Below are 11,749 nucleotides of genomic sequence, written 5' to 3'. Positions count from 1 at the left end.
CCCCGTTGGGTATGTACGTCTTCCGTATTTCACCCACTGTTTAAATTTCCATCATACTCCTGCGGATATAGTTTCGCCATTATCAACCGATTTCGCAAATGCGAATTAGACGTTGTGAGATGATTTCGACGATATCAGCAACATTGTGCTTTAACGACCTCAAAGTGCGATAGGTTATTTCTCACGCCAGGGTTAAAATAACTGGACTAGCCAGATATAACACTCAGTATCTCCATTTAATAAGCAGACATGTGTTGCACACATTATAAATAAGGAAATCTATGTAGATGGCAGTCATAATAATGCATTTTTATGACTGTAAAATAAAAAAATAACAGAGAAAAGCGGTACGAAGTTACGAATCAACCTAACGGGAGCAGAGATGCAAGCTAGTATCACATTTTTTATAATGCTTAAGGCACACTGTTATTTTGCAGTGAAGAATATGATGGAACCAAATAAAACAATCTTGTGCGCATCTGTTTTAAGGCCTGATCTAGGGACAAGCGGTGTAGGCGTCAAGAAATTAGTGTTGAATGGAAAGATGAGCCAGCGAGTGAGCATAGAAAAAAGTCCACTGTATATTCCTGGAAGCGGACCCGGTTGGGTTTCCTTGATTACTAAAACAAAGTACGTGATAAACATTACAAAAGCGAAACAGTCTGTACTTACAAGGTCCCATAACGTACACATGTTAAGTGAGTATTCCCAAGTTAATTCTTGTTGGCAAATCCTCATGAACAACAAAAGGAATTTATCTGTTGTGCTTTATGAGTCGATGAATGAAGACGTAATAGAAAACTGCTAATAAGACTCATCACTAGAGCCCGGATTTCCATGCACTATCAAATCTCAAAATATGCATGCATTCATGCACTATCATATGGCAAAACATGCACAATAAACTGGAAAATATGCACTATCAAAATTCAGTTCCTTTTGAAACAATGTACAAAAACTACCGTAAATTCTCCAAATTGTCTTGATTTAAGCTCATCCGTTTATCTGTCAGCACATTCTTAAGCACAGAAAATGATATTATTACGTCACAAGAAGTGATAGATGCATACTTCAATGAAGACATTTGGACAAAGTGAGGTCAAGTTGTTCGTCTTTTGCATTTTTACCACAATACGTCTTTTATAAGCTTGACGAATTCAAAATCAGAATTGTCCTCAATAACTGGTAACGATTGCCTGCTGCGATAACAAAGACGTATGACGAGTGAGAGTTCCGGGTAGGAAATTCCAGGATAACAACGGAAGAGAGTTCAATGCAAAACCAGAGTTTGGAAGCTGCTATCTCAGTTTTCTTTTGTTCGTCTAACAATGCACAATTTACGGTTCAATTTATTTTGGGGCCTCAAGCTACAGATAAAGTGTTTGGTTAACTGGATTATAGAACCTGTAACGTATGTGGGCTACTAACTTTGGTTGTCACATAGGATGCCAGGAATACATTCTCTCCGCCTCTCAGTAATAAACATACTGTAGCCTATAACGTGGAAAAAATGTCCCAAATTCTGCAAACTAACATTCAGAAAAGGCACTATCATGCAAGTTAACAATATATATGCATCAAAGTCAGAATAAAAGTCATATTATGCAATATTAAACGTCCAAATATTCGCCCTTAAATCCAAAATCATCCAAATATGCATTATGCATGAATTTTCTCCTAAAAAGGCCAAAACATGCAAACATGCAGGGAAAAGGAACGGTTATTTGGAATTGTTAAGCCATGAAATTAAAATTTGCGAAGTTTGAGAAGTGTACCTAGCGTATTTAAAAACATGCATTTGCATGGAAATCCGGGCTCTACTCATCACACTCAATCTGACCGACCGACCAATAGCTTGCTTCAGATAGACTCTAGGAATAACCAGAACGGGTTTCACTCCACGCCATCATCATGTGAGATAACAGCAAGACACTGAATGTTGCCACGGTGATAAGTGTATGGAATAATTGAAGAGGATATATTCTTTCAGCAGTATACATTTATAGCTTGATTTAGTTTGCATAATAGACTGTTATTTCTTTTAGCGTCCAGTACAGACATCTGTGTGAATCTACGGACCACTCAAGAAACACGCAATAGTGATTACATCCCTCCATATAGGGTTGGGGTCAGGAAGGACATCCGGCCGTAAAACAGAGCCAAATCCACATGTGCGACACAGTTCACATCCGTGTGAACTAAGCGGTTCCATAATCCTCCGTTCTGAGATCAGAAAATAGCACAAAGCTTCCTTCTACTATTTGGGTATTCTGTTTTGCGATGAGCAGCTTCACCGTATCAGGCCTCGCCGGGCGATGGTCACTGCGTGACGAGTCCACTATACTGATCATATAGCCTATACAGTACTTATATCCATAGATAAGATTTATTCACAGGGCCAACGGCACTTCGGTGTTGACCGTTGGCCATTTATTCTCAACTTGTTATCAATTTGTTTTCAATTTTCTATATGGTTTTGTTGGCTTAGGCTATTACGGATTTGAACTCTGTATTGGGCGAAGGGCTGTACAGTTCAATAAATCCACTTAGTAGGCCTACTTAGTACTTATTACTATTTGCTTATTCGTCCGGGCTGGACCGTATACTATAGGTAGGGTCCACAGTATGTAGTATGCCGACGTTTTGAATAATCACCTTTCCTCTATCAGGGATATTGTTCAAAATATATAATTACAGCAATTCCGCTTGCAAAGCGATTCAGAGGAACCAATTTGGAACAATTAGCAAATGTCGGGCATCTGACACGAAGCAACACGCAGTATAACAAATAGGTTGATGGAACACATTTTACCGAACGAGTTGGCTATGCGGTTAGGGTCACCTAACTGTGAACTTGCATTCGGGAGATATTGGGTTCGAACTCCACCGTCGGCTTCTCATTCTCGCATCAGGAAAATAATGTGGCTGAAACTTAATAAAGGACAAGGTCACTTTCTTTCCATTCACAAGACCTGTTTGTGTCGGTGCGACGTAAAACAGATAGGAGCACATTTTTATTCATGCGAATGTTAAAATGATTTAACAACGTGTTAGTTATTAATAACTGTTGATGAAACCGGGCCTTAACATTTAATTATTCCCTGTAGGCGGTCGCTTGAACAGCCACGAAACTAAGCTCAGATTCCTTAGAGTAGACATCGGGTTCACTAAAGAAGAATGTCTTGAAATGGCCTACTTCAAAGTTGGTGAAAATAGTTCCCTCTGTAAATCAGTGGTAGAAAGAGTGCTTCCCCATGTCAAGATTGTGGGTTCAAATCCGAAAGAGGTAGTCATATTTTTCAAGGGTGAAGTAAAATTCACTCGGTGCTCCATTCCGTACGATGAAAAATGAAATGGCGTATGGCTTTTAGTGCCGGGAGTGTCCGAGGACAAGTTCGGCTCGCCAGGTGCAGGTCTTCTGATTTGACTCCCGTATGCGAAGTGCGCGTCATGATGAAGATGAAATTATGATGATGAAGACGATACATACACCCAGCCCCCGTGCCGACGAAATTAACCAATGATGGTTAAAATTCCCGACCCTGCCAGGTATCGAACCCGGGACCCCTGTGACCAATGGCCAGCACGCTAATTATTTAGCTATGGAGCCCGACATGTGACATGTGATACATTTGGTGTTTTCTCGTGAAAGTTATTTAAAACTCTGTCATAAATCACCCAATAGAGTTACGATTTCTCTGCTACCTTGCAACAGCAAAAAGGAACGTCGAAATTAACATGCAGGCAGCCCAAATAAGATGTCTACAACAAGGTAGCAGAGGTGATACGATATCATTATTATTCGTAAAAATGTGAGTACGACCGTGTAACTCCTTGTAACACAGTACAATGTCCCATGTTTGATACAGAGTGATCACATACGGTTTGTTCCGGCGAGCGCAGTGTTCTTCCGATGGGCGGGCTCCCGCTCCTTCGCTGCGAGCGGGAAGGAATGGCAAAGCATGGTATCACATGCTTTTTCCTTTATTCCGGCCTTTGTCTTGTATACACGTGCATCCCTGAGCTGATCTTATACACATGTCGGATGTCGCAGTCCTATTTCAGCTGTTGCGACGTATGTGTGTGTTTTGTTCTTTTCTTAATTCTGTAATTAATCATGAAGGATATTATGGATCGTGCGTTTTCAACGGCACATCGTGTCTTTATGTACGATTCATATGTGTCAATTCAATCAGCTCGTGAATTTCAAAGACGATTTCAAGGAAGATTCTCGGGTGTAGAGGTTCCAAGTGGTAAAATGTGTCCATAATTTCAAGAAACTGGAAGTATCCAGACTAAGCAGCGTAGGGTTCTCACCTAAGAAAAAATAGATACAATTGGTCATCGATTGGAAAATTCTCCTAAAAATTTACTTCGCCGTCTTGGAAAACAAATGGGAATTTCTTATGTTCTATGCAACAGGCTACTAAATTATTACACTTAAAGCCATATACAATAACTGTGGCACATGCCCTTCAACCATGCGACCTTGTACGTAGGCGCACATTTTGTGAGCGGAGTCCGGAAAATGTATACAATGGACAATCAGAACCACATTTTTCTTCTCGGATGAGGCCATGGGTATCGGTGTGCACAAAACAGTCGTTACTGGAGTGCTGTTAAACCTGACATCGGTGTATGGCTTGCAAACGATGGTGAAAGGGGCATTTTTGTTTCCTTCGAGAATACGGTTGATTCTGTTGGTTATGTGAATACCGTACTACCCCCTTTTTTTAAGAGAATTGACCAAGAGAGAGCGTGATGTTGCTTTTTCTTTAACAGGACTTTGCCACTGCTCACAGTTCGAATGATTCCATGAAAGAAATTCATAAAAATGTTTCCACAGAACAGAATTATAAATAGAGATTTGTGACCCTTCGGTTCCTCGATTTATCGGCTTGGGTTTGTTATTCTAGAGTAAACTAAAACCTGCCGTATGCAAGACAAACCCGCAAACCATACAAGAGCTGAAACATAATATTCGTCAGGAAATTACCGGGATTCCTCAATGTAGACTACATCGAGTAATGAATAATTTCCTAACAAGGTGCCAAAAATATGTGAAGAATGAAAGGGGGCAGTGGTTACCAGTTCTTTCAAATATTCCACCTCCTCATCTCCGAAGACAAATGGCACTGAAGAAAGAATGGGTTAAATGCTGTGACAATCCTCTTCTACCAATACATCAAGACTGCCTACGTGAAGATCTCAGGCTGGAATCTAGGAAACCTTCTTGGTTACTAGGAAAGAGGCTAGTCCAAGATGAATTTCATACTAACACTGCCTGGCGCTATGGGTGGGCAGCTTCAAACCCTGACAGATTAGGTCTAATTTCGGATCCAGTTATGCAACCTCCTGGTTTCAACTTACCCAGAAAAATCTGGTCATCACTTAATCGGATCAGAACTCAACATGGCAGATGCAACTTCTGGAAACACAAGTGGAAGATTACCAGCGATCCTTATTGCGACTGCTCTGATGTGCCTCAGACCGTTCAACATATCGTCACAGAGTGCCCACTCCGAAGATTCAGTGGGACAATAAAGGATATCCACGAGGCCAGTGATGAAGCTGTGAGTTGGCTAAAAAAACTGGACATTCAGCTTTAGCAGCAATGCAGATATTGATGAGCTCAAATGTATAAATATAGTTAATAACCAAATTGTAACAATGTATCCTCATGCCATACGAAATATATATATATAGTAATGAACTTCTTAAAATAGTTTTTATTTCTGTTGTATGGTTTACCTTCCGGCTACTGACCACGACTTGCGTGCGGCAAACGGGCGCGCGCTTGCCGATAATAAAAAATAATAATAAAAAAATACCGCACACTTGCTTTGAAGGGAGTTGAAGTTTGGTTATAGACAATAATTTATTTCGTTTAAGAGGTTAGAGGCCACGCAGTGCAATAATTTGTATGGGCAGAAAGATCGAGATAGCCATGTTAGCTACTGTACTCATACAAAGGAAGAGATATCTACTACGACAAATTTGGAAGTGCCTACTTGCATGGACAGACATGAAGTTCAGCATGACTGTATGGTGATGAAAATACTAGGGAAACGCCCTCAAAAAAGAAAGTAACGGTACTGCTTGTGAATGTAATGTTGCTGAAATGCTAAAGGCCTGAGCTTTATACAGGGCCCATTTTGGTGGAGACACACTAAAGGAGCAAGCTAGTCACAGCACTGAATTACTCGGTGGGTTAAAACGAGTTCTATCCCCAACTAAAGGTATTTTCACACAATAATATTTTTGATGCCACGGCGAGCTGCCGGATAAAGTTGTTGCGATCGTCGCCATAAAATGGCTACTAGCCGTATCCGATAGTCTCATCGGAGCATAATGATCACACACGGTTACTTGCCTTCTGAATACTTTATCAACTTTACCGAAGAAACCAAGAACTTCAGGTAATTGTTAACGTTCAGCCAATTAACCATGTGAGTGAACAATTCGTTGCTTTTCAGCTATTGTTTCAAGAACAAAGGAGTGAGGAGAACAAGTTTCTCGATTTTTATCGTAAGTCTGTGGCATGTTTAGCGATTCGCGTAAATGCCTAGGCCTTAGTTGTATCAAATTTATTTCCTCTGTATCAACTTCAACATACATTTTCAATTGCGCAGCATAATCGAAGATTTAAAAAAGTGAAATAACTCTTCGTGCACTGAACTTTTGGACAGTATTTAACAGACTGGCCTCCGCCGTAGCGTAGCGTGTGAAAATTTGCGCAGAATCGTGCACACCATTACTCGCACGGTGACTGTTACAGTAGCTGGGACGGCTAACGCACTGTCGCCGACCGACGGATGATTCGTTCCGGCCAGTTGTCGTGACGTCCGAAAGGTCTAAATTAGCTCACTGAACTACTAGGGCAGTGATTTGCCATCCGACGGAAACCAAAACGTGACAAAGTAGCGTAACACTGGCATCACGCCGACGCTAGTTACCAGAAAGGCCTTCACACACAATTAAAATATATGAGGTTGCTGACCAAGATGTCCCAAGCTTCTCTTACGAAGCAAACCCACACTGGAAACGTGAAAAGTCTACGAGACAGGTCAATGTCGCTCTCTGAGAGCCATTAAGTTCTCTCAACTGTAACCACGGGTGCAGGACCTTGTGACCACTACTATGCTTACCAACCCACGGGAAGAAGATGTACAATGGAAGGTAAAATAGTTACGGTTACGCAGACAATTTTCAGCTGGCAATAAATAAAACAAGACGTATAACACGCTGACAGGGAAATACTGTCTCTTTGGTCACAAGACAGCTTGTTGTATGAGCCAGACAATGAAACTCATAACATTGTCCACTGTTGTATACCGTAGCATCATTACGATCAACGAACCCGTCACTAACCCGGCAATAAAAAGGGGCATATATTATATGTGCAAAAGTAAAACATATTTCTTATGAAGTCACTGCTCGTCACCACTGAGAGGATTACGGCGCACCTTACACTTTGCATGAGAATAACCATTAGACACGGAGTATCGACTTAAATCTGGCAGATTGTCACGTGTGAGGTGAGCGTACTGTAATGATTGTTACTGTACAGGATATCTTCACCTAACAACGTTTCTTTGAGCTTTTCATGCTCCAAAGGTGAAACCTAGTCGCTGCAAGCACGCAATTCTGTCTTGAGAAGTTGTTTTATAGCTTTGTGTAAGAACTGCAGGTCATTGCGGCAGGCAAGTTCATAAAATAGGACTCTCTTGGTTGTCCTATTCACCTCTTTCCAACAATGTTTCAAAGATGTTTCAAGGTCACTTGTTACAAGAATAAGTGAACTCCTTCACGACGCGTAAATGGTGTACAAGAGAGGGAGCTTTAGAACTTAAAACGCATTGCGCTGCATTGTAAACATATCGCTGCCTATACATATTCCACAAAAAATGTGTTCATATGGGTATATAAATAATGTGTGGGCAACACCTTTCACATTCACTTGCCGGGCTGAGTGGCTCAGACGGTTGAGACACTGGCCTTCTGATCCCAGCTTGGCAGGTTCGATCCTGGCTCAGTCCGGTGGTATTTGCTCAGATACGTCAGCCTTGTGCCGGTAGATTTACTGGCACTTAAAAGAACTCCTGCATGTCTAAATTCCGGCACCTCAGCGTTTCCGAAAACCGTAAAAGTATTTGGTGGCTCCTTTTTACTGCAAGCACTTAAATTACTATTTGCTTAATTCTTAAAAGTACATAAATCTTCCTGTATTAATAACGTTTTTAATCAACAGAATTATTTAATTCCAAAACATTTACCACCTATATTCCTGATTAAATAGAAATTGATTAAGTACCACTTACATTTTAAATATTTCTGGCACCACAGTGTAGAACACATGGCACTTGTAGCATTAATTTCGTAAACCGTAAAAGCTATCTTCTTCCACACTGCCTCAACTTATACTGACGATAGTCTAAATATGAGATATAGTACGGATAGTAAAAGGAAGCTGTCTTAAGGTTTGCTACCACCGCTTCACTATAATTTACATTTGCTTTTTCCTGTCTTTCTTTCTTTCTTTCTTTCTTTTTTAATTTTCGTCTTTCTTTATTTATTTATGGATCAGTTCGCTCCCCAAGCTTTGGTTTTTCCGTCGGACTCAGCGAGGGATCCCACCTCTACCGCCTCAAGGGCAGTGTCAATCAATAAATCAATCAATCAATCAATCAATCAATCAATCAATACTAATATGCATTTAGGTGGCAGATTCCCTATCTGTTGTTTTCCTAGCCTTTTCTTAAATGATTGCAAAGAATTTGGAAATTTATTGGACATCTCCCTTGGTAAGTTATTCCAATCCCTAACTCCCCTTCCTATGAACGAATATTTGCCCCAATTTGTCCTTTTGAATTCCGACTTTATCTGAGAGTGGGACTTGGAGTCGTAGATTACAACTGGGGAAGAGGCCCAGTACCTCGCCCAGGCGTCCTCATCTGCTATGCTGCTAGGGGAATGGGAACATTGGAAGGGATGGACCAGGAAGAGGGAAGGAAGCTGCCGTGGCCTTACGTTAGGTACAATCCGGGCATTTGCCTGGAGGAGAAGTGGGAAACCACAGAAAACCACTTCTAGGATGGCTGAGGTGGGAATCTACTCGGCTGACCTCCCGAGACAGATTTGACCCAGTTTCAGCCTTCGTACCACTTTTTAAATCTCGTGCCAGAGCCGTGAATCGAACCCAGGCCTACGGAGGTGGCAGCTAATCACGCTAACCACTACACCACAGAGTCGGACTCGTATATTCAGTTTACTTTTTTGAAACACTTGACGATCTCGAACCTCGACCTCAGAACACCAGGAATATCTACGCTGATTGCTATTGTCGCTTGCCTCTTCTATGTAAACCATTCTCCATAAAATTTACGTCTACCAGTACGAAATTCCTTGATCTCGGGCATACTTCTTTGTAACAACACTATTGCAGCTCAAGTTACGCAACCTTACCAAGCAATGCCTATATTACTTGTAGTTTGGATTTAGATGAGCATTGTACAAGGCGGGCTGAGTTGCTTGGTCGGAAGAGCGCTGGCTTTCCGAGCTCAATTTGGCAGGTTCGATCCTGGTTCCGTCCGGTGGTATTTGAAGGCGCTCAATTTGTCAGCCTCGTGTCGGTAGATTTAGTGGTACGTAAAGGAACTCCTGCGGGACACATTTTGGCACCTCGTCGTCTCCGAAAACCGTAAGAGTAGTTAGAAGGACGTAAACAAACCAATAACATTATTATTAGCATCGCGCAAGTTAGTCTAATTCAAATTTTGTAGTGTTCATTTTCCTATGCCCATATGTAAAGGAAAATGAACCTTACAGTACCGTACTGTAGGAATGTACGTTTGCATTACGTATTTGCGCACTCCTAGTGTACAATGCATGTAAGGTTCATTTTCGTTTAATCGTCGACATAGGAAAACAACGGACATTGTTCTGATGGACTGCGTATCCATATGTGGCTGGGAGGCGTGACCAGTCTTGAGGAGAATAATTGATAGGAAGAGCTTTGTGGAATACAACCTTTTACCTTTCCAGCGACGATATGTAAAGGGGGCGAGGTATAGTTCAGTACCATATAAGTAGGCCTATAAGGCTGTAAAGGGTTAATAACCGTTAACAATACATATACAAAATGTTCTTTGACGATTATGCGGACTTTCAGGAATGCAGGGGAAGAGTACACGTATCATTTTGAGATAGGGAACCCCGATCCGGAAACGCCTAAGTAGACGGGTTGAAGCTAAATTTGTTTTGGAATACCTATGAAGATGGGATAAAAATACTTGAAGCGTTTTTTTGTGGCGATGTAGTACACAAGCTACGAAGGCATTTACAACAGTTGTTCAGAATGGCATCTTCGGTGTCGATGCAAAGGTGATAACGTCGCATTAACTTCTGGCGTGTCTGTTCGAACAAATCTGGCGTCATTTTAACGATTTTACAGGCAGAGAGGGTTCTTTCCAGTGCCTCGTAGTTAACACTCTTCATATGGCCCTACAATAAGAAATCAAGTAGAGTGAGATCAGGCAAACGAGCTGGCCACGCAACATGGCCTCCTCTTCTTTACCACTAGCCCGGGAACGTGTGCTTAAGGTGACCATGAGCAGCATGTTAAAAGTAGGCTGGGACCCCGTCATGTTGAGCCCACATGCGTTGACAAATCCCCTACATACGGAAATCAGCTGTCGTAGATCGAGCAACTGAAGCGTTTCTGGAGTGTAGTTTCCTCAAACGGATACGGATATCCTTCTCCAGAATCCCTGGAAATTTGTATCATCACTAAAACACTCTGTATATCATATAAGGATTCAGGCAAGATTGGTAAATGTAACTGAACATAAAAAAATCATGAAAAATTGAAAAATGCAGCGCTTAAAATTAGCTTCCTTAACACAATTGATACTTAGGACATGCCTGTTTCGTTCACGTGTTTCAGTATACCATTATGATAAATCCAGACACTTGTTTTATTTTGAAGAAGAATAAGTTTATTGTTTCGCAACCGTACTTCGGTCAGAGAGTGTTACAAAAACAGGAAAGGTTTACACTCGAAATGTCTAGACAACACGTGTGGCGATAGAGTTTAATAAACACCATGGCGCAACAGCCCCGAAGGGCCAGAGCCTGCCAAGCGACCGCTGCTCAGCCCGAAGGCCTACAGATTACGAGGTGTCGTGTGGTCGGCACGACGAATAAACTCGGCCATTATTCTTGGCTTTATAGACCGGAAAATTGAATTGAGCTAACGGCACGTGGTGTTCCCAAGCGCTCACCCAACCAAATAATGACCACGCCCAATGTTGCTTCAATGCGGTGATCGGACGAGCACCGGTGTATTCAACATGGTATGGCCGTTTAAGACAGAGTTTAACAATTCATTTTAAGGAGGTAGGACACATGTGTCTAACAACAGGAATCTGATGTCGGTATTATGTCAACAAACACTGCCAACTTCATGTACTAATTTCGCCGTGCCACGCGGCTAACAATATGTGTAGATCTCACATGGTAGCACGTCATGCGAGGTTTTATTAATTTCAGTCTGGTCTATAAGTATACGTCACAGATAAATGAAGAAAGTGATCATCTGAGAAAATTGTGTTGCCAAGAACGTCTTTCTTTCGTAAAATGTCGCGACATGTGGACCATAAATAACTTTAAAAATTATCAAAAAAATTCGATAGAATGGACAGGCTTGTAAAAATTCCGAAAGTCCAAAATCACAATCAAAAGGCTTATC

The 11,749-nt window shown here is 41.4% G+C and overlaps 1 pseudogene; it reads right to left on the bottom strand.

Moving 5' to 3' along the window:
* Positions 1-11,249: 11,249 nt before the first annotated feature.
* On the bottom strand, positions 11,250-11,368 carry LOC136859398 (5S ribosomal RNA; annotated as a pseudogene).
* Positions 11,369-11,749: the final 381 nt, after the last annotated feature.

This window comes from Anabrus simplex, chromosome 1 (genome assembly GCF_040414725.1).
Source record: "Anabrus simplex isolate iqAnaSimp1 chromosome 1, ASM4041472v1, whole genome shotgun sequence".
NCBI lineage: Eukaryota > Metazoa > Arthropoda > Insecta > Orthoptera > Tettigoniidae > Anabrus > Anabrus simplex.
The sequence above is the reverse complement of the archived record's forward strand: the minus strand, read 5'-3'. Positions and strand labels throughout refer to the sequence as shown.